Source organism: Heteronotia binoei, chromosome 12 (genome assembly GCF_032191835.1).
Source record: "Heteronotia binoei isolate CCM8104 ecotype False Entrance Well chromosome 12, APGP_CSIRO_Hbin_v1, whole genome shotgun sequence".
Taxonomy (NCBI): domain Eukaryota; kingdom Metazoa; phylum Chordata; class Lepidosauria; order Squamata; family Gekkonidae; genus Heteronotia; species Heteronotia binoei.
Genome location: NC_083234.1, coordinates 37,068,288 through 37,095,766, shown reverse-complemented (window position 1 = coordinate 37,095,766; position 27,479 = coordinate 37,068,288). Strand labels below are relative to the sequence as shown.

At 46.1% G+C, this 27,479-nt stretch overlaps 1 long non-coding RNA gene across 1 annotated transcript; it reads left to right on the top strand.

Annotated features, from left to right (window-relative positions):
- Positions 1 to 1,713: 1,713 nt before the first annotated feature.
- Positions 1,714 to 25,775, top strand: LOC132580393 (uncharacterized). Its single transcript, XR_009556049.1, has 4 exons — positions 1,714 to 1,957; positions 19,777 to 19,879; positions 21,928 to 21,960; positions 25,029 to 25,775. It is a non-coding gene; the product is annotated as an uncharacterized LOC132580393 (long non-coding RNA).
- The last annotated feature ends 1,704 nt before the right edge of the window (positions 25,776 to 27,479 follow it).

Sequence of the window (27,479 nt, the reverse complement as noted above, 5' to 3'; positions counted from 1 at the left end):
CTCACAGGAGTTTAGTGTTTTGGTTAGGGTCAGGATAATAGCCTTTTATGTTCAAGTTATAGGACAGACAGCCATCTGTGGGTTAGGGTTGGCAGGCAATGCCTGGTAGCCTGTAAGAGGGTTGCGGGTAATATGGGGGGCCATGACATTGGCTGAGGAGTCATGTAACTTCCAATAAAAAGACATAATTGGCATAGGTAGCTCTAGGAATCACCAAAAACTCTATGGTAAACCCATAGAATTTCTGGTGATTTCTTGAGCAATCCTATGATACCTTTATATATATTTTTCGTTCCAGAAGTGATATGACATGGCAGGTGGTGTCAAAGAGCTGGTGTCAAAAAGGGTGGTGTCAAAGGTAGTGTCAAAGAGGGGTTATTTTTTTCTCCTGCTGCCTCTCAAAGTGGTAGCAGGGAAACAGAAACAGGGGATGGGGGATCCCCTGCCCTGACTAGGGGCTTGGCATTTCTAGTCTGGGTAGGGCCAAACTTATTGTAATGTGAAAGGATTATATTTATCCAAACTATTCTTTTCTGCTTTTCAAAACACAATGCTCCCCAAGGACCTCTAAACCACAATAAAATATCGATAGCAAAATGTAAAGCAAATATATTATTAAAAATGCACATCGCTGTAATTGTGAGACACAAATCAGAGGCAACAAATGAGAGGAACCCAGGAGCAAAAAAAAAAAAAAAAAGTACCAGATCTTCACGCTTTTATTTAAAGCCAATTAGCAACCCCATGTGGCTGCTTTGATGACTGGGGAAGGAATATGTGGGGAAGGAGTGTTTAATCTTTCCTTTCATGCCTCTTCCATTATTTCAATACCACCCTGATATAATTAGCTAAGCAGGAGGAAAAAGACAGCTTCAAATGTTTTACCTGTCTTTTTTCCCTTTCTCAGAGCCAATTATAGCTTTGGAAAGGAATCAGGTAGAAAAGAAATTTCAGCAACATATAGAGGCAAGTGGGCAACAGAGTCGGCAATCCCCTCCAACCTGCTCAGTGACTTCGACTCAGAGTCCTCAGGAGAAGAGCCTAGGGCCCTGACCTGGATAGCCCAGGCAAGCCAGATGTCGTCAGATCTCAGAAGCTAAGCAGGGCCAACTCTGGCAAGTACTTGGATGGGAGACCTCCTTGAAATACTGGCAGTTATGAGGACAGAGGCAGACTTTATTCAGCCACCTCTCTGAAGATCCTCCAGCCCCCCAGTAGGAGTCAGTCACTAGAGATCACCATGACTTCCAAATGCACATGCACACACAAACACAAGGACACACAAATTGCTCATAAAAATACAAAAATGCCAAAGAGAGAGAGAGAGAGAAATAAAAGGCAAAGAGCCTGAGGAGCCAAACTTGGTGGCTGAAGCAGTCCAGAAGGACCAACATTGCAGAGGCACCAGCTGACAATATACCATCTCTGCCAGAGGCCACCCTGCCAGATTTTGAAAAGAAACCCTTGCCACCACCCCCGGAGACAGCTTCCAAGTCTCTGCTAGGCAGGACTTGGACCTGGCCTGTAGCCCCACCCATCCTCTCCCGCTCCACATAAATGGTGGTGGAAGAAGGCCAGAGCCAAGGTGGCACAGAGGAGGTGACCTGTCAGTCTGGCTGCATGCTTCCTTGCAGGATTCTGGCCAGAACGCAGTGTAGCCCCAGGAGCTCCAGCACCTGCCTGCAGTTCAGCTGGAATCAATTATCTCTCCGTTTACTTAGGCCCGGGAAGACAGCCTTACTGGAGCAACAAGTTTGTGCCCTAGCTTTAAGCCTCCACTCAAGTTACAAGATTCCAGCTCCAGCCTATATCTCAAGCTCCAAGCCTCACCAACCCAGGATTGAGGGCCCTACTTTAGAAGAAACCCAACTGGGCCTACTGCAAATAGGGATTCTGAACTACTAGTTGATTCAGTTTATATTCTGCTGACCAATCATAAGCAGGGAGACATTTTTTGGTGAGTAGTTCAGCTGTCAGTGAGAAGCTGGAATGTATTCATTATGTTACTTTCTTTGTATTCAAACAGTACAGTATAATGCAGTACAACTGAAAGTATTCCAAGCATATATGTTCACACAACTGATGGGAGTCTAGGAGGAGGAGGAGCAAGAGGAGGAGGAGATACTGGATTTAGACCCCACCCTATGCTCCAAATCTCAGAGTGGCTTACAATCTCCTTTACCTCCCCCCACCACAACAGATAACCTGTGAGGTAGGTGGGACTGAGAGAGCTCTCCCAGCAGCTGCCCTTTCAAGGACAACAACTATGAGAGTTATGCCTGACCTAAGGCCATTCCAGCAGCTGTAAGTGGAGGAGTGGGGAATCAAACCCGGTTCTCCCAGATAAGAATCCACGCACTTAACCACTATTCCAAACTGGCTCCTGCAGCCATTATTATAGTCTCTCCCCACATACGTACCTTCTAATTATCTGACCTGACTGTCATAGCTCTGGTGAATAATTGATTCTACCTACTATATTGATGGAAGGCAGAAAGAAAGAAAACTCCAGAAGGAAACAAAACTCCACCTGCACAGCTACAAAGCTGTTTAGTTACTGTTTGGCTCAGCTAGTGGTGAGATGAAGATATCCAGAGCTCAGCTCACAAATGACTGTGATTGTTCTCTGAAAAGTTCGTAGCATTCCATGTCTGGGGTGTTAGTCCAGGCAGCATTTATTTGGTGTGAACATTGGGAGTGCTACAAGCGCACAATAATGTACCTCTTTTTATCTATGAAAATCTGGGTGGCATTTTACTGTCCAATCTTGGTTAATTTAGAAAGAAAATAAGGCCCTAATAAATATGCCTGACCACTCATACTCATTCCCAGCAACAAGCTACCTGCCTCTTAGTCCCCAGTCCTCATCCAACTACAGTGAATTTAACATCACACTACTGAATTCTACAGAGCAGAGAGTCAGCCAAATTTGGGCTCCAATTATCTGTTATTTTTCCCCACAGTAAACATGCCAATCATCATATTGCCTGCATCTTAGAATTGCAGCAAAATGCTTGTTCTCTCTTTATTTTTGAGGGGGTTTTAGTGGAGGTTTCTTCTCCCCCACCCCCAAATGTAAACAGATCATGAAATGAAAGGTAACATTTTACTGTTTTGAGTAAAGGGGCTCAAATATTGCTAGAATGCTGGTATCAACAGAATATACAAACCATCATTGATATAGAGGGGGAAACAATGACAACTAAGATTCTCTGAACATAAAAATACAGCAGAATCAACAAAGCCATGCTGATTGAAAGCACAATATACTATAGGACAGGATAGGTTGAAGACGGGAAGAATTGCTCTTCTGAAGTTTCACCCCTCTGTGCCAGAATTAGCATTGGTATGGAGAGTGCAATTTCAGTCTTCTGAAAATCATTTTTAGATATAGCCATTGATTCCTCTTATTCTCTTTCAAATTATTATTTTTTTCTCCCCCCCCCCTGTAGTTTTCTGTTACATTTGCCCCTGGCTAACTTCACCCCCCTGCAGAGTTCTTTTGACATTACACATTGCAGGGTGTTGCTCAGATGGGAGGATGGGAAGGTTTGGGAAGACGCTGATGGCTTCTGAGCATCTACAATGGAATTCTGAAATTTCGCAAAACTTCCCTTCCTGCCTCACCTATCTTTGAATTTAGATGTTGATCAAAACAATCAATTGCAAACTAACTCCAAATTCCTTTTTTTAAAAAGATGAAAAAATTGTTGGATTTTTGGGGAAAATGGATAAAGCAGAATTAAAAGAATTTGTTTTAATGGTGTTAACCAGAAGCAGCTTACATCATTCTCCTCTCGTCTGTTCTGCCCTCACAAAAACACTGTTAGATACAGGGTGTTTTTTGTTTTTTTAGCAAGAATACACAGGAGCACAGTTCTGGCTAGCTTGGTGTCAGGGTGTGTGGCCTAATATGCAAATAAATTCATGTTGGGCTTTTTCTACAAAAAAAAGCCCTGGTTAGATAGGTTAGGCTGAGTGTGTGTGACTGGCCCAAGGTCACCCAGCAAGCTTCCAGGGCAGAGTGGGGTTTGAAACCTGGTTTTCCCAGATCCCAGTCCAACACTTAAACCACTACTCCATGCCAGCTCTGTCCAGTTTAGTCTAGTATAGCTTCTAGTCTGCTTTTAAATCCATCTAATCTAGCATTTGTGTAAAGAAATACTAGTTTATATCTTTCCTGAACTGCCCTTTAACTTGATTTGGTGCCCTTTTCTAGTATGATGGGAGTGGGAATGTTCTCTCTTTCTGTCTTTTCCACACTGTGCATAATTTTATTACTCTTTCATATTCCCACTAAAATGTATTTTTTTTCAGTTAACCCCCCCCCCCCGCCCTTTAAATATCCTTCCCCTCCCTTGGGAATGTGCTCCAACCCTTTGATATGTTGTGTGATTCTTTTTTGTACTTATACCAGTATTATGGAACCCTTTTGAAAAGCCATAGACAAAACTGTGCACAATATTCTAAATATAGTTACATCATGGATGCATACAAGGATATCGCATAGTGCCTCTCAAACCTTTTCCTCTCAGCCCTCCTGAAAACTTTGTTCTTATACTACTCAGCTACTAACTCTAAAAATATTATCCAGCTGGGAACCCTGTAACCATTGTGCTTGTATATTTCACTGGAATCCTTTCATTTTACAAGAACTGCTTCTACATCCTCCTTCCCAATCTCCACATACATAAACTGACCAGCTACCAGACTGCAGTTTCGGGGAAATGACGTTAATGATGCTTGCACAGTGGAAGTGAAATGTTTGTATCTTCTACACTGGGGACATTCCTGATAATAAAACCATAGCAAGGGCCTCAATTTGATTTGGATCTCACTCTCTAGCTGCATTCAGAAGACAGACTTGGTGTGGTTTGCCAGCGCCTCTATTTTATTGGGTATTATTTGTTTTGGAGAGGTTCGTCCAAACATGCCACTCTTAACCTGCCTGACCGCGCACTCCCTCCATGGTTGACCATTCAGATTATTGCTGTGCAATAACCACTGAATGAGTGGTCAGGTGGCATTCTTTTAAAAATTGTCTTTCATGCACGCACAGAAACAAACATTCAAAGCACCTCTCCATTTTGACTGCTCCACAAACCCTCCAACAAGTACTGCAGCACCTCTTAGCCACTTTTACTTTGCCTCTCTTCCTTAGAATACATGGAGAGGGAACTGAACTCTAGTCTAGTCTACATCCACCCCCACTTTAGCTAAGGTTCATGCCCAGAAAGCATTGCACAATCTTTGGGGGCAGATATTCAGCCAAGTTTACTCAGAAGCAAGGCTGCCTGGATTTTTAAATTTTTTCCAGCTTTACCCATCTCTCTGAATTAGGGATGCCAGCTCCCCCAGGCTCCCTGCCAGTATGGGAGCTTAGCTAGGGACTATTTCCACAGCTTTCCAGCCCCAAGAAACAGGATAGAAGGTTCTTTCTTTGAGGGGGGGGGGGTTGTTGCTCAAAAACAACTCTCCCAAAGGCTCCTGATCCTGACAGAATGTTCAGGTGCACAAATGCACAAGTGATGATTCAAAACACTGTGGCAAAGATCCACTTATGCACACATTGCTAACTGGATTAAAAATGGCTCACAGGCAGAAGTATGCAATCTGACTTCCCAAATGACTTGATTTTGCATGACAGAGTTCAGAGATCAGTTCAGTCCAAAAAGATCAGACTTTCTCCCATGTCGGGAAAGTTGCAGGGTGAGAACGGGGTCCCAACAACTGAGGAAGAAGATACAGATATCACCGAATAAGCATTTTTTAGCTGGAGGGGAGAAGCAATGACATCAGATCAAACAGCTTGTCTGACCACAGCCTCTGAGTAAACTGGTAGAAGCAGACCTGCTACAGAAGATAATATGGATATGTTAGGCAACAAGAGCATGCCAGTGGTTCTGTCAGAATGGCACTCTGGTTGTCCAAACAGGAATGAGTTAGATGTAGGCTTGGGAAATGCAAGGAATTTGGAAGTGGTGTGTAACATACTGAGACAGGAGACGTTGGTAGGGCAACATGCTTTAATGGAGGCATGTTACAAGAGAGAGAACCCGCGGGCCAGGTCCCGCTTATCTACAACTCCGGGAACCTCCCTCCAGACAGGCCAGTCCAATCCTGGCCTGTTGAACTTCCCGCCACAGCTGGTGATTGGCTGGGAGTTCGTGCCCTGCGCTGAGCAGCCCGGGGACAGCCCGGTCGCTCCGCGCAGGGTCGCGCTGGCTGGTTTTATGTTATTGCGTTATATCGTTATCTCGATACACTACACCCCTCCCCCCCTAGTTGCTGTACATAGTCTCTTAGGTAGGTGGGAGGTCGGCGCTCCCGGGTGGATTGTCTGGGAGCTGCCTGTGGTGTCGGCGCTGCTTCGGCCGCGGGAGTCTCTCCGGGGGCCGAGGCTGCTGTGGGTTGCTGGTCGATCTCTGTGGGTCGCTCGGCCTCTGCTGGTCTGGGGAGTTCGCTGGCGGGCCGGGTCGGTGCTGGCGTTGTGGCCGCTGGCAGTCCCCTAGCCGGCTCTCCCCCTCCTCCACATTGATCGCCCCTTCCGGTAGAGTGCGGCGGCGCAGCTGGTCGATGTGCCGCCGAAGAGTTTGGCCCCCCTCTGTGGATACCTCATAATGATGGGTCGCAATTACCTGCCTCACCCGACCCGCCACCCACATGGGTCCCTGGGCGTAGTTTCGTGCAAACACGGGGTCCCCCGCGAAGAACCCTCGGGCTGCCTCCCGGACCTCCGGGGACCCTCGGATGTCCGAGGCTTGGTCAGGGTGTAGCCTGTCGAGCCTCGTGATGAGTTTGCGCCCCATGAGGAGTTCTGCCGGGCTCATCCCCGTGACCGGGTTGGGGGTTACCTGTTAGAGTATTTTGCACGCAGCAGAAGAGCTGAAGGAGAGGGACAGGCAAAACACAGGAATTAATAGACAAGAGAAACAGCTGTATTCAATGGTAGATATATTTACCAGGAAAGTATCCAATATTCAGAGTCGTTGCCAGGCCAAGGTCATACACAGTAATCAGTACACACTTCAGTAGATAACAGTATACAGCAGTAAGTATACACAGCACGATCCAAGCACAGTAGCCTAGGATCCAACACCAGCAGTGTCTCGCTGCCACCCAGATAGTGGGCCTCACAGAACCCACAATCCTTACAGGCAGACTGAGCAGGCTCACTGAGCTTCCCTAAGTACACGTACCAATCATCAGGGTTGCATCAGCTCTGTGAGTCAGCACAAAGCCTAATTACAGGTGAGGTCATCCCACCTTACCTCAGTAACAGGTAACAGCTGGATCATGATGCAGCATGACTCAGCATGACATTGCAGAAACAACATTACTATTACTAAGATGGAGTCAGTCAGCCATTTTAGGACTGAGTTCCAACATTCTCCTCTTAATAGTTCTGTTCGTTTCTCAATCCGAGCCTTTTACAGTGCTCATTATGCTTTTCCATAGTCTGGGGTTTCGTAAACATATCTGCTGTATTGTGGCCAGTATCACAATACCTTATGTTTATCAACCCTTCCATGATACATGATCTGACATTCTGGTACCTTATGTCAGTGTATCTATTCCTTGTCTTTACTCCTTCCGCTTTTGCAATCTCAATCACAGCTTGATTGTCTTCCAGAACTTCAACAGGCTTCTCTGCCTCTATATGCAGGTCCTTTAGTAGCTGTCTAAACCATTCTACCTCAGTACAAGCGGTAGAAAGGGCGCAGAACTCTGCTTCGGCGGTGGACAATGCAACCACACGCTGCTTTTGTGTCTTCCAGCATACTAACACCTCTCCCAAATATATGGAAAGACCTGTTGTTGACTTTCTGGTTTCACAGTCACTTGCAAAACTTGCATCTGTATAGACTTTCAGTGCTAGCTCCCCCCTAGGTTCGATATAAAGACACCAGTCAGCAGTGTTCTTTAAATATCTCAACACTCGCTTAGCAGCAATCCAGTGATTCTGCTTAGGGTTCTGGGTAGCTCTTGCCAACAGATTACAGGCTACTGATATGTCTGGCCGTGTCCAATTACTGATATAGCTCAGACTACCAATTAACGACCTGTACATTTCAACATTACATGGTGGGCTATCTGTAACATCATTTACAAAGCCAGTCACCATAGGGGTTGAAACAGTTTTGCAATCAGTCATCTTGTACTTGTCCAACAAATCTATGATTTTAGGTTTTTGTGACAGTTTAAAACCTTGTGTAGTTTTTGCAATATCTACACCCACATAGGTCTGTACAGTACCAAGATTTCTCAGTTTAAACTTCTTACTTAAGGCTGAAACAATATCATCTGTTTGTTTCTTTGTCTTGGTTAGAATCCCCAAGTCATCCACAAAAGTAAGAACAATACATCGTGTTTCACCATTTCCCTTGGTAAACACACATGGATCAGCAATGCTCTGGGTAAACCCTAGCTGTTTAAGTGTACCCACTAGGCATTTTGACCATTGATGACCACTTTGCTTTAGACCATACAAGCTCTTATTTAGCAACCAGTATCCCTTTCCAGTACCAGGAATACCTTCTGGTCTCTTTAAATAAATTTGGTGCTCCAAATTAGCATTTAGGTATGCCACACAGACATCCAAATGGGTAAAATGGAGTTTTTCTCTGGCTGCCACAGTTAACGCAGTCAGAAGTGAACTGCTTTTTAACGTTGGAGCAAACACTTCGTCATAAGTCTCATTAGTCTGTCTGCAACCTTGTGCTACAAGCCTCGCCTTATACTTTTTTCCCCCAGACTGGTCTGTTTTCACCTTGTATACCCATCTACTGCCTATGGGTTTTACACCGGCAGGTACAGTATCAGTCTCAACATAAACATTTAAACGTTTCAGGGAAGAAAGTTCATCATCCATAGCAGCCTTCCAGTTACACTGCTCTTCCTTGGACAAAGAGAAAATGTCAGTATATTTCTCAGGCTCATGTATAGCAGACATTACAGGACTAAATCTCTCAGGAGCTCTTCTTTCACGTGTAGATCTCCTCAATGCAGGCTCATCAGTTGGCACATTCCTCCCGGATGATTCCTCACGAGTAGGCTTCTCCTCCATCTCCTCCTCATCAGGCATCTCTTCTTTTGGGGTTAACTCAGCCGCCTCTCCCTCCTCTGGGTTGCTAGGCATCAAGCTGACTTGTAACCGGATTCCTTGGTCATCCTCAGGACAGAACGCTGGCGATTGGGTGCAACGATCCCAGCCCTCTGATCTCTCCAGAAACGTGGCTGAAGCACTAATCACCACCTCACGACTGTCGAGCGTGCCAAAACGATAACAGCTCCCGTTTCTCTCATACCCGAGAAACCTCATACGTCTAGCCTTCAGTTTGCCTTTACGTCTGAGCTGTTGAGGAATATGAACAAAAGCTGTAACTCCAAATACATGCAAATTTGCCAAGTTAGTTACCTTGTCATGCCATAGGCTTGCTGGTATTTTGCCAGTAGATGAACACCAAACTCTGTTCAGGTTGTAGTTGGCACAGCACATAGCCTCTGCCCAAAATCTCCAGGGCATATCTGCATCACGTAACATACACTGGCACATGTCTTACAATGTACGGCCTCTTCTCTCACAAAAAGCATTATGGGTTGGTCTGTATGGAGCAGTCAATCTGTGCTCAATCCCAAGCTCTGCAAACAAACTTTGAAAACGTTTATTAACAAACTCAGAGCCTCGGTCAGAAATAATGCATGCAGGCACATTTCCAGTTTTTCTCTTAACAAACCTTAGCCAATTCTGCATATTTTGAAAGGTTTCAGTTTTAGCTTTCAACAGGTAAACAAACCCATACCTTGAATAGTGATCTTCTATACTTAAGACATATTTGGCCCCGCCCACTGACTCCTTAAAGGGCCCTATCAGGTCTAAGAACACTAGGTCAAGAGGTTTCTTACTAGTAAATTTACTTGGAGTACGCACAGGAGCTTTTGTAGACTTCACAAGCTTGCAGATTTCACAGTCAAGAAATTCCTTGCAAGGTTTAAGACTAAGGCCTTCTGCCTGTTCAACAGTCTTCTTTAGAGCAGGAAAACCAGCATGGCCTAATTTCCTGTGTAAAAGATGACAGCAATTATCATGCACTGGTTTATTCACACAGACGTTATTACACGTTTGTACCTTGGTATGCAAGAAGTATAAATCTTCCTTCAGCATTGCCTTTACACACACACCGTCTCTGGTGTTCTTCAGCTCACAGCACGAGGTGTCAAATTGCAGTTTGAAACCTTCCCTGCACAGAGCAGACGCAGACAGCAGATTCATCTTAAGTGAAGGAACAAAACCCATTTGAAGCTCCTTCCTTAGGCTTGGCAGGAAGACTTTCCCTCTGCCAAAAACAGTTGCCTTAACTCCATCTGCTAAAACAACAGACTGGTTATCAACAGGTGTGTAAGAAGTAAACAAACTCCTCTCTCTACAGAGGTTCTCCGACGCTCCGCTGTCAATTAGGAAAGATTGAGTGTGGTTAGTTGACTTACCAGTAGTAACGAGATGCACATTACCACTCTTATCAGCAGACCTCATTTCAGACCGTCTCTCTTTCCCTTTCTGGCCTTGACAATTCCTAAACAAATGTCTAGATGAGCCACACCGGAAGCATTTCTTCCTTACAGCCATTACATTACCTGTTTGACAGTCAGGATCCTCCTTAACAGTAAATCCACTGCCCCTCTCTGGCTTACAGACAGGCTTTCTCTCCGCACGTAGAGAGGAATTGGACTGTCTCTTGCCATATTCATCAAGAAGCCGTCCAGTTACGACGTTCATGGTTAACCCTGTCTCAGGCAAACCCTCCAGGCTCGTTATCACAGCGTCATATGATGCATCTAAGGAACTTAAAAGTATGCACACCTCCTGTGATTCAGAAAACATTTGGTTATGCTCTCTTAGCTCTAGAAACATCCTACGCATAGACTCTATATGAGATAACATATCAGCATTAGCTGCCAGCCTGGTATGCAGAAGCTTTCTCACCAAACGAATCTGAGAACCGACAGTTCCTCGGACGTAAATTTCCTTCAAAGCATTCCAACAGTCATGAGCCTTCTCCAGTCCTGCTATATGCACCAGCTGGGAGTCGTCTAGAGAAAGACCTATTAAAGACAAAGCTTTAACATCCTTTTTACGCAAAAGGTCTACAGCTTTTCTGTCTTCAGCAGCTGCCAACAACCCCCGTAAAGGAGCAGCCACCACCTCCCACAGCTCTTGGTGCTTTAATAACAGACTGACCTTCTGGGACCACGTAGCATAGTTAGTCCCATTCAGCTTAGTAATGCTGAGCCCAGAGAAGGAAACAACATTTGCAGCTTCCATCTCTGCTACTTATCACTGGACACCTGGGCAACTTGGCAGTCTGCCTCCGTCTCTTCCAAAACACTGTGTTGCCTCCTCTGTCTTCAGAACAGCAGCACCTCTAGAAACACTGGGAGCACTGGGAGCTCTGGGCCCATAACCAATGTTAGAGTATTTTGCACGCAGCAGAAGAGCTGAAGGAGAGGGACAGGCAAAACACAGGAATTAATAGACAAGAGAAACAGCTGTATTCAATGGTAGATATATTTACCAGGAAAGTATCCAATATTCAGAGTCGTTGCCAGGCCAAGGTCATACACAGTAATCAGTACACACTTCAGTAGATAACAGTATACAGCAGTAAGTATACACAGCACGATCCAAGCACAGTAGCCTAGGATCCAACACCAGCAGTGTCTCGCTGCCACCCAGATAGTGGGCCTCACAGAACCCACAATCCTTACAGGCAGACTGAGCAGGCTCACTGAGCTTCCCTAAGTACACGTACCAATCATCAGGGTTGCATCAGCTCTGTGAGTCAGCACAAAGCCTAATTACAGGTGAGGTCATCCCACCTTACCTCAGTAACAGGTAACAGCTGGATCATGATGCAGCATGACTCAGCATGACATTGCAGAAACAACATTACTATTACTAAGATGGAGTCAGTCAGCCATTTTAGGACTGAGTTCCAACATTACCCGGTTGTCGAACAGGAAGGCAGCTAGTCTGTGGTCCCAGTCACCCTGCACTATCCGGCCCAGGGCTTCCTTGGTCGTTCGGACCATTCGCTCCGCCTGTCCGTTGGTGGCCGGGTGGAACGGGGCAGACCTTATGTGTCTAATCAGGTACCTCTGCAGGAATGCCTGAAAGTCCCCAGAGGTGAAAGCCGCCCCTTTGTCTGTGACAATAGTGTCCGGAATACCATGGGTGCTAAGGGCCCGGCGCAGAGCCCGTATTGCGGCTGCTGATGACGTGGACGCTACTGGAATGACCTCCAGCCATTTGGTGTAGGTGTCCACCATGATCAGAAAGATCTGTCCCTGGAAGGGCCCCGCAAAGTCTAAGTTGAGCCTGGACCAAGGTTTCCTAGTGGTTTCCCACCATGTGACCGGGGCGCTTGGTGGCTCGGGGCGTGACTCCTGACATGTGCTGCACCTCCGCTCCCAGTTCTCGATCTCCTCATCCATCCTCGGCCACCAGACGTAGCTCCTGGCTAGAGCCTTCATCCTGACTATGCCGGGGCAGGGGGGGGGGAACCACCACCCTGCTTCCCCATAAGATGCACCCTTTGTGGGCTGCTAGCTCCTCTCTCCTCATTTTGTAGGGCTTAAACTCTTCCCCCATGTTCCCTTCTGGCCACCCCCTCACCACCCAGTCAAGAACCCTTGCCAGTGTTTTGTTTCTCCCTGTAGCCTTTGCGACCTCCGCGGCGTGGAGGGGCTGTTCTGGGAGGGATTCGACCAACATGACCAGGTGTGCGGTGGCTGGGTCAGGTTCTGTGACGGGTAGAGGCAAACGGCTGAGCGCGTCCGCGTGGCCCATAGCCTTGCCGGCCCGGTGGACCAGTGTATGAGTTGAGGAATTGGTTCCACCTCAACACGCACTGTGAAAGTATTTGGGGGGTTTGGCGGTCTGGGGCCAACAGACCTAACAGCGGCTTGTGGTCCGTAGCTATTGTGAACCTCCGCCCATACAAATAATCATGGAACTTGCGGACCCCCGCCACGATTGCCAGAGCCTCCTTGTCTATCTGCGCGTAATTGCGCTCGGCCGGTGTGAGTGTATGGGAGTAGTACGCTACCGGTACCTCCCTCCCGTCCGGGAGTTGGTGCCCCAGGACCATAAGGTGACGCATCGCAAACCAGGATGACGGGGAGGCCCTCGTCAAAATGGTGGAGCACCGCATTGGACACCAGGACGTCCTTGACTGCCTGAAACGCGGCGGCTTGTTGTTTGCCCCAAACCCAAGGGGCTTTTTTGTCCAGCAACCGGTGTAGGGCTGGACAAAAAAGCCCTACTAGGGCTGCCTTGTGGGGGAGGAATGAATGGTAGAAATTAAGCACCCCCAAGAAGCTTTGTAGCTCCGCTTTGCAGGTGGGGGCCGGGGCTTGCACGATGGCGCGGGTCTTTTCCTCTGTTGGGTGGATTCTCGCTGCGTCTACGGTGAAACCCAGGAACCCCACCCGTGGTACCCCCAGCAAGCATTTCTCCCTCTTGACCTTGAGACCCACTGCCTGGAACCGGCGGAGCACCTCTCTTAGGCGGTTGCCGAATTCTTCGGAGTCCGGGGCGGCGATTAAAACGTCATCGAAGAACGGTTGGACTCCGGGGATCCCTTTAAGGAGAGCGTCCATTATACTTTGGAAAATCCCTGGAGCAACGCTAACCCCGAACTGTAGCCTCCGCACTCGGAAGGCCCCCCTGTGTGTCACGATAGTTTGGGCCTCCGCCGTCTTAGTATCTACCGGGAGCTGTTGGTAGGCCTGTGCCAGGTCCAGCTTCCCGAAGATCTTAGACCCCGCTAGGGCAGCCAAGATGTGGCTCACCACCGGCACTGGGTAGGGGTTATCCTGTAGTGCCTTATTTATGGTGCACTTATAGTCGGCACAGATCCGCACCTCCCCGTTTGGCTTGATCGGGGTTACAATGGGGGTCTCCCACGTGGCCTAGTCCACCGGTTCCAAGACCCCTTGGGCAATGAGGCGGTCCAGTTCGGCCTCGATTTTAGGCTTTAAGGCGAACAGGACCCGCCTGGCCTTGAGCCTGATCGGCCTGACCGTCGGGTCGAGCGGTAGGGAAATGGCCAGCCCCTGGTAGCTCCCCAGGAAACCGTCAAACACGTCGGGGAACTCTTGGCATACCTCCCCGAACCCCCTGGGTGTTAGGGTTTGCCCCACCCCCTCCAAGCGGATCCCCAAGGGCTTGAACCACGCCAGTCCTAGCAGGGTGGTAAGCTGGCGCTTTACCACCAGGATGTCCAGCGGGCCGTAGAAGGACCACCGCTCGACGTGCACCCGGGCCCACCCCACGATTTGCACCGGATTCTTCTGAAAGTCCCGGAGTATGAAGTCCGCCGGCCTTAATTGAAGCCGCTGGCGGGGGCACAGTTTCCTCAGGGTCTCCTCTGCTATAATGGAAATGGAGGAACCTGAGTCCACCTCCATTTGGCAGGGGTTCCCTTCGATGAGGACCGCCATTTTGATCTTGTCGGGGGTGGCGAGGGGCAAGTTCAGTACCTGTAGGGTTGTGGAGGCTGTGGAGTGGAACTCCGCCGACTCGTGGTGCGTGGTCGGCCTCTGGCGGTTGGGCTTGGCTCGGCAAGCCCTTGCAATATGGCCAGTCTTTCCGCAGCTCCGGCAGTCCCAGGTCCGGTACTGGCAGTCCCTTCTGTCGTGGGGGTCGCCGCAGCTGGCGCACTTGGGGGCCGGCAGTCTCTCTGCCGCTGGGGATCGTTCGGCTGCTCGGGGTCGTTGTGGCGTGCGGATGGTTGCCCCTGCTGGGCGGCGCAGCTGGAACGCTTCTCCCTCCGGATGGTCGGGGTCCAGCTCCTCGTGGTGGACCGCATCGGCCCTTGCCTTGGGAAAGGTCCTCGCGGTTCTCTCGAATGCCAAGGCTTCGCTGAAGGCGCTCTGCAGAGTGAGCTCTTCCTTCGCGAAGAGCCTCTGTTGGAGCCTCTCGTCGCGGAGGCCCCACGTGAACCGATCGGCCAGGGTCTCTTCCAGCCGAGGAAAGTCGCAGTTTCCCGCAATCTGGTGTAGGGCCGCCAGATAGTCGGCGGCCGATTCTCCTGCTGCTTGGTCTCGCCGGTGGAAAAGGAACCGGCGGGCCACTCGAGATGGTTGGGGCAGGAAATGGCCAGTGAGGAGCCTGATGATCTCCGCGAAGGACTTCTCGGTGAGTTTTGCGGGGGCCGAGAGACCCTTGGCGATCTCGAACGTGGCCGCCCCGCAGACGCTCAGGAGAACATCCCTCTTCATGCTGTCCTCTTTGATTCGATTGGCCCTCAAGTAGCATTCAACCCGTTCTGCGTAGGACTCCCAGCCCTCGGGATTCGCGGGGTTGAACGGCTCGATGTGACCAGTGGTACCGCTCTGGGTTGCCATGGTGGCGATGGCGGCGGTCGTGGCCCGTGGGTTGCCATGTCTCTGATGTAGCCGACGTGGCTAGAATCCCATCCTCGTCGCCACTGTAACGTACTGAGACAGGAGACGTTGGTAGGGCAACATGCTTTAATGGAGGCACGTTACAAGAGAGAGAACCCGCGGGCCGGGTCCTGCTTATGTACACCTCCAGGAACCTCCCTCCAGACAGGCCAGTCCAATCCTAGCCTGTTGAACTTCCCGCCACAGCAGGTGATTGGCTGGGAGTTCGTGCTGAGGGTCGCGCTGGCTGGTTTTATGTTATTGCGGTATATCATTATCTCGATACACTACTTGGTGCCTGGGAAAGCAGAAGTTGGGAAGAGTAAGGAGTTCAGCAGGGATGTGATGTCATAGAGTCCAACCTCCAAAGCTGATATTTTCTCCAAGGGATCTGTTGGTCTGGTGATCAGCTGAAATTCTGGTGGTCTGGTGATCAGCTGAAATTCCAGGAGAACTTCAGGTCCCATCTTGACTTTGGCCATCCTAGTTAGATGGTAGGCCTGGGCAATAGAAAAAAGGTTCAACCAGCCACCTTTTGATTGTACTAAGTAAGTGCAAAACAAGCTACTAGCCATTTCCAGTGATGGTGTTGACAAGCATAAAGCAGAATAGAATCAGACAACTGAATCCTGCTGCCAGAGAGAGACCCTGATCTGTGACTTCCTATTCTTTGCAAATGCATATGGAGGCACTTCTTTGTCTCTGCACCTGGTGTGTGAATGTTGACACAACAGAAGAGAAAGCAGAGTCCTGTTGTACATGAGAATTTGTTTTTATTTGGGATATTTCTATGCCACATCTTCTGTGTCATGCTTAAGGTGATTCTGTGCCAGTGGGTTGGAGGCCCCAAAATCAGGGAAAACCCCACCTCCAGTGAGAGACTGGGAACCCTAACTGAGTCCCCAGTGAGAGACTGGGAACCCTAACTGGGTCTTTTGGTTTTAGGCCATCAATCCCCACTGTTATGCCCCTAGTCTTTGATATCAGGCCTTCCCTTGAGTCTCTCAGGACAAGGGTCACCAGTCCTTCCATCACCATCTTGTCACCCCTGGGTTCGCCTGGCTTCTCTGTGTCTGCCGTATTTGAAGAAGCATTTCTGCACTTTCCCCACCAGCTGACCATCCAGCCCAAACCTCCTATGCTCTGCCTGCTGCCTCTTTCCCCTTTCCCAGCCCTGACAGATGGTAGCCTCCACAGCCTAGCCTCCATTTGACAGGCCATTGCAGGCAGCATTCACCTCCATGAGTTGCTCCCTATGCTGGCCTAAACATCCCAGCCAGTGTCCCTGTCTCCATCCTCTTGGTAACATCAGCCTGCAACTTCAACTTGGTCAAGTTTATTCTGACCAAGGCACAAGAGCCCCCTGGCTGCTGACCAGGCCCTGTTGGGTTTGCCCAGTGGCCACAAGTGTGTTGTAGTAATCTAACTTGGGTGATCAGAATATAAATCACTGTGACCAGATCCCTCTTTCTGAGGAATGCTCATAGCTGGCAGATTAGACAGAGCTGATAAAAGGCACACACACAAAGGATACCTAAACCTCCATAGTCAGGATCCTGTGGCACCTCCAGCACAGATGGAACCTGCACCACCTGAGCAGCTTCTCCATTGACCAACAGCACTTCAGTCTTGTCTGGAGTGAGCCCTCAACCATCCCATTACCTTCTCCAGGCACCAATTCTGCCCTTCCTCAGACCTCTGATTTAGCTGCTAAGAAATAGAGCTGGGTGTCATCCAGTATCGCACTCTAAACCCCCAGATGTCCTTTCCTTATGATTACATGTAGATGTTAATAAATACCTTGGGGGATACTATGGAACCTTGCAGCTCTGCATAATATATATACCATGAGGCCAATTAGGAGTACCCCAACACCACCTTCTGCAGCTGGTTGGTGAAGTAAGAGTAGAACCACCAAAGGACAGTGCCCCCCTTTCCCATAATACACCTTCTGTGGAAGTATCCTTATTTCTACTCTAGGTTTTCAGTATTATCAAAATTAAGTTTTTTTTTTAAAGGTATAAATATCTCTGACTGAAAATGTGAATGTAGCTAAGACAGAGAGAGTAAAATCTAAGTACAGGAGTCCTATAAACAAAACACTGTTCTACATATGATAAGACTGCTTATACATCAAGTCATTTTGTGTGAAGGTTATGGAGCAAACAGATCTAATGATAGAGACATCCTCCCCTTGGGATCCATTGATTTTCATATTAGGATGGGTGGAACATTCCCAAGGACTGTCAAGTTCAGAAAGACTCACACGTATACAAAATGCTGCTCCAGAGGGAACCATTGATCGCTAAGGAGGTGATCATACCAAAGGCAGATTTTTCTGCTTGTTAGAATAGAGTAAGGAGAGAAGAGAATATAAGAAAAGTCTTTTTGCAAAGGTCTGAACTGGCATGTGCCGTATTCGAGAAACAATGCATTACTGTTTGTATTTATTTAATCCCCATTTTTCTCCCCAATGGAGACCCAAAGCAGCTCACATCATTTCCCTCACCTCCCTTTTATCTTCACAAAACAACATGGTGAGGTAGGTTAGCCTGAGAAAGAGTGACAGTAGTAGTAGTAGTAGTAGTAGTAGTAGTAGTTATTTATTATGACCTTTAGACAAACGTAGAGAAAGAGTGACAGCCCAAAGTCATCCACTGAGCTTCCATGGGTGAGTGGGGATTTGAACCTGGCTCTCTCAGACCTTAATCTGACACACTGACCAGTATGCCACACTATCACTGCATTATTCTCCAGATAGCTACATAAGAATATTATGGGTTTTGCTATTCTTAAAATATGGATTACACAATATTATTATTATTATTAGTGTATTTATATTCCGCCCATTCCCCCGTAGGGGCTCAGAGCAGAGTACAACATAAATAATAAAACCACAATAAAATCACAACAGCATAGTAATAAAAAAACCTAATTACAATATTCAGTACAACAAAATGGTCCGACAGGACAGTATACTAAAATGATGTAGCAGGGCAGTACAGCAAATCAGCGAAGTAGGATATACTGCAACTTTTTTTTTAAAAAAAAAAATGTCCAGTAACATTAGACTGGGTCTGCACATTGCACCAACTGTTTTCCTCTTTTGGAAAGCATCCTAGATCAGCTTTGGAACACCTTGTGCCAGTCCTGTTTGGATTGCCAGTACTGGCAGCCACCCTCTCCCCCACTTGCTCCCAGAGGGCTTTTTTGAATTTTTAAATAATAACTTAATGTATCAATACAATGGTGTATCTGTATGTCCATTACCAGTTTTAGGGTTTTTAAACAAACAAACCAACAAACCTTCAGGAAGAGGCCAAAGGGGCTGGGGCAGGGGAAATGTGGGGGAAGCTGCCATCTGGGAGACTCATTGACACAGCCCTACATTGCCAGCTGCAGCAACACTGGGGCCTCCGCAGGAAAGCATCGTCATGCGGAAAATACCTGTGTCATACCAACTTCCATTGATACACGTAGTACGTCAAGCTTAAGGTGGCAGAAGAAGACTTTTAATTTGTCCAGTTCAGGCTTGCCAGGTATGCCATATTAACTCAAGCTGTCTGATATATGCACGGACTGTTGGGGGGGGGGGAACCCTGAAAAAATACTGGACATTTAAATGACCAGTATTTTTCCAGAATTTTTCTAAACTGTCAGTGAAAATATAGGGCTGTCAGGATCAACTGGCAACCTTATCATGCCTAGACAACTAAACATGCTGTTTGGGTTATTAGGGTTGTCGGGTCTGTATTGGAAAATACCTGGAGACTCTGAGGGTGGAGCTGGGAGAGGGCAGGGTTTGGGGAAAGGAGGGGCCTGAGCATGGTACAATGCCATAGACTCCACCCTTTCAAAGCAGTCATTTTCTCCAAGGGAGCTGATCTCTGCCTGCTGGAGATCAATTTAAAAGTGGGAGATCTCCAGGCCCCACTTGGAGGCTGGCAACCTTATAATGGAGGAGGCAATGCCAAGGCAGCCCAAGGGAAAATCAGACACTTTGTTTTGTCCTGGGGTTGGGAGCTCCTCTACCAGGACAAACAGTGTGCCTCGCCCTGTGTGTCCTCCAAGGCAGGGCAGAACCTTGGTGTGTTCCGTGTTTATAACAAACACACCAGGCAACTCAGCCAGTCACTCGGTCAATTTTAGTGCCCTTGCCTTTAAGATGTTTCTTTTAAAGTCTTTTTGCCTTCTGTTTTATTGTTTACAGTTGGATGATTGTTTTATCCTCTTTTTTTCTTTTTGCTATTTTAATCTTACTATTTCAGATGTTATGCTGCCGCCTATACATGTGTATTTATTTAATAGATTCCTTCTTTGCCTCTCCAGAAACTTGCTTTTAACTCAGCCGTTCTTGCCTTGATTTTTGTAAGCTAATTTAGCCATTTTATGGAGAATGCAGCAAAACAAGTTTTTCCCTAAAACCTTTTGTGTAAGTACTGATTTTAAATTTCTCATTCCTGCTGTTTTGACACCTTATATCTGTATTGTGCTGCCACTTCTCCATGTGAGAATTCAACCAGCTGTTTTCATACCATTTTCTGTAGCCTTAAATCAATTTCCTGTAAAATGTAGGCATTTTTTCAATAATATTTCTCTGTCAATAAATCAGTATCATGCATATATTACACACAATATGCACATGAGTCAATAAAGGGAGCCCCAACCTTTGGTTTGCAAGACGTGAGCAAGGCTGTCAATGATAGGATGTTTTGGAAGTAATTAATGCATAAGTTTACCATAAGCTGGAAGTGAATTTATATCACATAATTCATACACATAAATGGCTGAAGCTGTATGTATATATTACATGTTATCAGTACACAGACTACATTTTCCACTGAAAGAAGAAACGCTGATCAGGGAACAAAATTTTCCTTCATCCTTTCTTCTGTTGAAGTCCACTGATTGCCCAAAATGTTGGTTTTGGGGGACAGGAATAGTTTGATGGATAACTCAGGAATCTTCAGCAAGAAGGTGGAATTGGAAATTTATATATATATATATATATATATATATATATATATATATATATATATATATATATATATATATATATATATATATATATATATATATATATAGTCTTCCTTGACAGAATGTTTCACCTGGCTCCAAATCTGTACAACAGGTGTATACATTACAAACAAACCTACAAGCTTAACAACAAAAAGCAAAAACCATAAACACAGATATAATATATATATATATATATCTGTACAACAGATGTATCGATGAAGTTTCCACATAAGCAAACATCAGCTACTTCGTTTATTTATATATATATATATATATAAATAAACGAAGTAGCTGATGTTTGCTTATGTGGAAACTTCATCGATGATTAGGTATTTGTTGCTTGGAACATCTACGCACAAATAGATTCAGTCATAGTTATCTTCTCCATCCTGCCATTCCTTTTCAGTTTGTTTCTTGCTCTCAGGGCCTCTCAGAGGTTCTGCAAGGTGCTTCCAACTTTTGAGGACCCAGCCAAAATAACTGATACATTGTTATCAATATTTATGATTGTTTTAAACTCTTTAATATGATTAAATCTTTCAGTTAACAAAAAAAAAATCTGTATTTTATCAAATAGGGTTGCTAAGTCCTACCTTGTTGCCAGTTGGGGGCTTTGGGGGGCATTCCAGGAGGGGGCGAGGGTGTCCCCACACATAAATGACATTATCATGTTGGGGGCACAACTCCTTGGAAGGCACCAACGGTTCCCACTTGCAAAAACCATTTAACTTTAAATGGTTTTTGCAAGTGGGCACTGCACTAGCCTGAACTCCAAGCAGCAGAATTCACCACTTGGAATTCAGGAGTGGGTGACCCCACTTGCAAGAAATCATTTAAAGGGAATCATCCCTTCAAATGGTTTTTGCAAGTAGGACTGGGCACTGTGCATACCTGAACTCCAAGCCGCATATATGTGCTTAGAATTCAGGTGTGAATGGCCCCCACTTAAAAAAAAGAAAAGAAAAAAGGAACTTTCCTTTATTTTTTATTTTTTTTGCAAAGGGGGGCCACTGGGGTCTGAATTCCAAGCAGTGAGTTTAGGTGTGCAGCCAGCAGCCACCTCTCTCCCTCCTCTCCTGCAAGATTTAAAGGATGCTCCAGCTGATTGACAGGCCATGTGCCCCCACTGATCAGCTGGAGGGCCCTTTAAATCTTGCAGGAGGGGTGGCCACCAGTGATCATTGTTGTGGGTAGGGCTTCCCCTTGCCAGCCAGTTGGCTGGTGCCAAGCAGGAGTCTGTGAAATCAGGACATTGCCCATGCCCACCTGGGGACTGACATACCTATTACCAAACCACATATTTGCATACAAACTTTCTAAACTCTCTTATGCTAATGTTACATTCCCAAGCCTCGATCCTGCTTTTTTGAAGCTGTAACGTCAAACAAACAATAATCTTATTGAAAAGGCTAAAACACGTGACATGGGAAATTCATGATGTGATCTCCTCTTCTTCTGTAGGCTCAGGTTTGTGGAACGAACTACCATGGTAAGGTAAGTCAAAATAATGTGAAGCAAGACACAGCTTGAAAAAGCCAGGCAGAACAGGCTCAAGGGTATCCACAGATTAATAGGTTTGTGAGAAGATCAAAAATGATTTGTTCATAAATGATTTGGAGTTGGGAGTAAGCAGTGAAGTGGCCAAGTTTGCAGATGACACTAAATTGTTCAGGGTGGTGAGAACCAGAGAAGATTGTGAGGCACTCCAAAGGGATCTGTTGAGGCTGGGTGAGTGGGCGTCAACATGGCAGATGAGGTTCAATGTGGCCAAGTGCAAAGTAATGCACATTGGGGCCAAAAATCCCAGCTACAAATACAAGCTGATGGGGTGTGAACTGGCAGAGACTGACCGAAAGAGAGATCTTGGGGTCATGGTAGATAACTCACTGAAAATGTGAAGACAGTGTGCAATTGCAATAAAAAAGGCCAACGCCATGCTGGGAATTATTAGGAAGGGAATTGAAAACAAATCCGCCAGTATCATAATGCCCCTGTATAAATCGATGGTGCAGTCTCATTTGGAATGCTGCGTACAATTCTGGTCACCGCACCTCAAAAAGGATATTATAGCATTGGAAAAAGTCCAGAAAAGGGCAACTAGAATGATTAAAGGGTTGGAACACTTTCCCTATGAAAAAAGGTTAAAACGCTTGGGGCTCTTTAGCTTGGAGAAACATCGACTGCGGGGTGACATGATAGAGGTTTACAAGATTATGCATGGGATGGAGAAAGTAGAGAAATAAGTACTTTTCTCCCTTTCTTACAATACAAGAACTTGTGGGCATTCGATGAAATTGCTGAGCAGTCGGGTTAAAACGGATAAGAAGAAGTACTTCTTTTGGCCACTGTGTGACACAGAGTGTTGGACTGGATAGGCCATTGGCCTGATCCAACATGGCTTCTCTTATGTTCTTAAAAATGTTGGATTCAAGCAGGCAGGAAACAGATTTTGATGGAATGGTGATGGAAGCAGGAACATATAATCAATGCTTTCATTAATTCATTTATAATTTCCAATTATATCCCACCCTTCCCTGAGTTCACAGGGCTCAGGGTAGCTAACATGAACAACAAAAATGCAATATAAAATGGACTTCAAAACAGTCAAGTTAAAATTAAAGAGCATTAGTTGGTGCCAAATACAGTATGCATCACTGTCTCATGAGTGGGAAAAAGCAAGTGGGGAGTGGGATTTCCAGAGAGGGTGGTACCCATTGCTGTCCTCAGCCAAAAGCCTGGTGGAACATCTTTGCCTTACATGCCCTGAAGAACTGCATAAGATCCCACAGGGCATAGATGTTATTTGGCAGAGAGTTCCACCAATGTTGTTAAACAAAATCTTTTCCCTCATCTTCTATTATGTACATAAGTGCTGTCATGTCTCACCTGACCCAAGCAAGCAGCTTTCAAGGCAAGTTATAAGCAAAAATGGTTTACCACTGCCTTCCTCTGCAGAGTCTTCTTTGGTAAACCCCCAGCCAAGTACCTGTCTTGCATAGCTTCTAATGTCTGACAAGATAAGGCAATTTGCTATGCTGTTTTCTCTTCCACCGCCCATGATCCTAATTAAAAAATGTACACCCAATAGGTGCACTCCACTTGAGAGTGAACAACAGTAGGAAGGGGGCAACTGAAAGCAGAAAAGTGGCATGATGCAAATGCATGTTTGCTGCATGACAGCTTACCTTTTCAACTCAAAACTGCCTCCCAAAGCCACTTAAAGCAGCATTGTTATGGGAAAGGAAATATCCCCCCCTCCAAAAAATGCAATTTTTAGATGTAGTATTGATACCTCTTATTCTCTTTAAAAGAGGGTGTTCTCTTTTATTTCTCTTTCTCTTTTGTAACTTTAGCCCTTGTGGTTGGTTTTATATTACACAACATGTGGTGGTGCTCTAAGCAAGAGGAATGAAAGGTTTGGGGAGACACTATTTGCCACCGAGTATTTACAGAATGAAACACTGAACCTGCCTTCCTGCCCCTCCTTTCTTTGAATTCCTATTTGATAAAAAGAAAATTGATTCAAAATGGACTCCCAATTCCTAAAAGGAAGGAAAGAAATGGATTGGTGGATTTCAAGGAGAAATCTGATGAAGCTGAATTTAAAATAATTTCTCTTAACAATACAATAGTAATATCAAATAAAATATGAGATCCTTAGTGAAGTCTGTGTCCACCAATGGATTAATATGCTTTTCCTCCCTCTGGCCTTGCCAGTGGCAATTGGTAGCTGTGACAGTAAGGTATGGGTTAACAGAAAACCAAGGAAAACTGAAGACGCACAGAGCCTGCGTCAGGTGACCTGAAGGTGGGGGCCGGACACTGGAGAAGGCAAGGTCTGGGAAGGAGAGGGACCTCATTGTGCTGTAATGCCATAGTCCACCCTCCAAAGCAGTCATATTTTTCAGATGAACTGATCTCTGTAGTCTGGAAATCAGTTGTAATTCTAGGAGATATCCAGGATGCCTTGAATTCAGCAGGAGCTCACAGGAGCACAGCTCCTGAACCTTACTGAGGGTTCCCCTTCTTCTTCCCCACCTACCTAACTTGTCCATTGAATAGTAGGTGCAGCTGCATAACAATCCCTGGATGAGCTCCACCACCTATTTTTCTACAAAATGGCCCCTGCCAGGACCAAGGCTTTTTTTGTAGCAGGAACTCCTTCGTATATTAGGCTACACACTCCTGATGTAGCTAATCCTCCAAGAGCTTAAGGGTTCTTAGAACAGGGCTTACAGTAAGCTCCAGGAGAATTGCCTATATCAGGGGTGTGTGGCCTAATATGCAAAGGAGTTCCTGCTACCAAAAAAGAAAGAAAAAAGCCCTGTCCAGGACCCACCAAGAGGTTAGCAACCAGTCTCTATTGGAGCTGGATACTTGCACAATGGAAATCAAAGTCTCCTCCAACTCCATTGTTTGATCAGTAACAGAACCCCCTCATGGATCTTCCAAAGTTTAAACAGTTGGGTTTTCCAGCTATCTCAGGTTTGCCTTTTTAGAATGTAAACCAATCATTGCATTTGCTGGTGCTCATTCTAATAGCCTATCTCTCATTTTTACAGTTGCAGCCTGTGATGGTACAGTGGCTGTTCTGCAAGATGAAAATCAAGGCTCTTGGATTCTCCATTGCCAATCTCATGTCAGCACAAGAAAAATAACAGTTGCCTCTGGCACATAACCCTCGTTCCCTAATAATGCAGTGGATTCGTCACTTCCCGCAAAGCAATCACACCTCATTCTTTTGAAGCACTGAAGACTGATCTCATTTCTAATTCTTCATGGGTTTTATGTATTTTTTTCTTATGGTCATGCTCTAGCTTCATTCTTCCTCAACAGCTCTCCAGAACTTGATAGCTCTTAACCTACATTGCATTGTCAGGGAAGAAAAATGCCCAGTTCACAGTTTATCATTTTTTTTTTTAAAGAAGCTTTCCGTTCTCGGATTTATCTGCAGTATTAAACCTCTCTTTGTTTTAATTAGTTCTGCCAAGTGATTCATGACATTTCATGACAATAATAGCAGCTCTTGGATTTCCCCCCTTCTCTCTTTTATTTAATCATTCTTTGGAGAATTTTGGGCAGCAATGCATTGCATATAAAAAAATCCTCATCCAGTTTAAAGTTACATTCCATATAAATGTAGCGATGAGTGAATGTTCCTACTGCACTTTTTTAAAATCATGGCTATTTTTTGACAGTGGTTTCTGCTTTTCCACATTTGGTTTTCTATGCTATGGTTGAAACATGCTGTACTTTTATATGCAATTGGTATAGTGCGATTAAATAAAATTAGTTGGATTGAACAGTAATATTCTGCTGGTGGAAGGTGGTGATTGCTGCCAATTCCCTCCTTACACTGCAGACTCCCAGTTTACAACTCCTGCTGTCCCAGGCGGTTACCTGTCCTCCAAGAACAGCATTCTGAGGACCTCAGTGGGCTACAGTGGTGGGAAAGACATGGAACGACCTTCCACTAGTAGATAATTATGTTAGGGTAACTGCTCTCAAAATGAGATTGGGGAATTAGATTGAGAGACAGCTGGCCCAATAGGAATCTTTGTTATCTGTGTATACCAGGCTCAACCATTCAGATAGTCAATGCTCAATAAACTGGACTCTAATTTAATAAAATCAATTGTAATTTATTTGAAACAATAGTTCTTTCACACAAGGTACAAAAACAATCACACATTCACACAGGTCTAAAGAAATATAGAGAGATCGATAGGGGTACATAAAAGGATGGACATACAGGGTGATACTACCTCTCGCAGACTCCAAGGAAGACTCCGATGGCGACGAATGAGGGAATGGGGGATGGACCCGAAACTGATCAGGAATCGGGGATGGATCTATACAGCGGAATGAGGGGGTTGCTGAATAGAGAGCACACCTGTGGGTAGCTAGTCCACAGGTTATATAGAGTCACCTCAGTCCTGAGGGGATGGGAGGTGACTGGGAGTGGTAATGGGAGGTTCTGCTGATGACCAAGAAGGCTGGACATTGGCTGGACCAATGGTGAGTCCATGGCAACACCTGATTGGGTGTATGCTTCAACCAATGAACATTACCTTTATCTTGGGCATCCTGGAAACTTCCAAGTTGCGACAGGGCCTGGGGCGGCTCCGGTGATATCAGTATGGAAATGGTTGGGTGATTGGGATGAGATGGGATTATCTGGGAAGGTGACAATAGGGAATCAGATATGAACCTAGGTATTCCGGTGTAGACAAAAGGGCTTGGAGGTAGCAGGAGAGATCCTTCCTCTTTCTCATCATCTCCTGGGTGAGGACTGCTGTTCAGGATATTACTTAGCAATCAAGATCAACAGTTGAGCCATTAATCCATTCATAAACTAGACAGGTTGCTTGTGGGCTAGGAATGACTCAAGGTGTGTACGTGAGGTTCCCACTAAGAAGGAATGAAGCCCAACCAGGCAGGAAGATGGCTACATGTGGTGTTAGCGAGGCACAGTGGCTTCCATGCTTAGCGCTTCAACACCGTTCGCCTGGACAGCTCCTTGGCGGCGTAGCCTCCTCCTCGCCATGGCGGACTCCACGCGGTAGCGGGGAAACGTCCGTGTGCGTCTGCAGACACTCTGTGCCTGTCTCAAGCACGTATATACTTGGTGGTTGGTACACATGAGTCCTATGTAGTTCCTGAATAGTTCTACTCGCACTCACTGGCCAGGCGGGTGCAAGCTCACTTCTCCAGGCGCCCTGGCAACCATGTGTGTGTGACAGAGGGGTCATTTTCTCACAATTACCACTGGGACTAACATTTTATTCTTATTTTGTGCCCTAACTATATATAGAAGGGAAGGCAGCATGATATAACCGGATCTCATTAGAAGCTAAGCAGGTTGGTACTGGAATGGGACACCACCAAGGAAGACTTTGCAGAAGAAGGCAACAGTAAACCACCTCTGCTTCTCACTTGCCTTGAATGTTCCATGCTTGGGTCACTATTACTTGGTTGTGTTTTGATAGCATATATGTCCATTCGTACCCTGA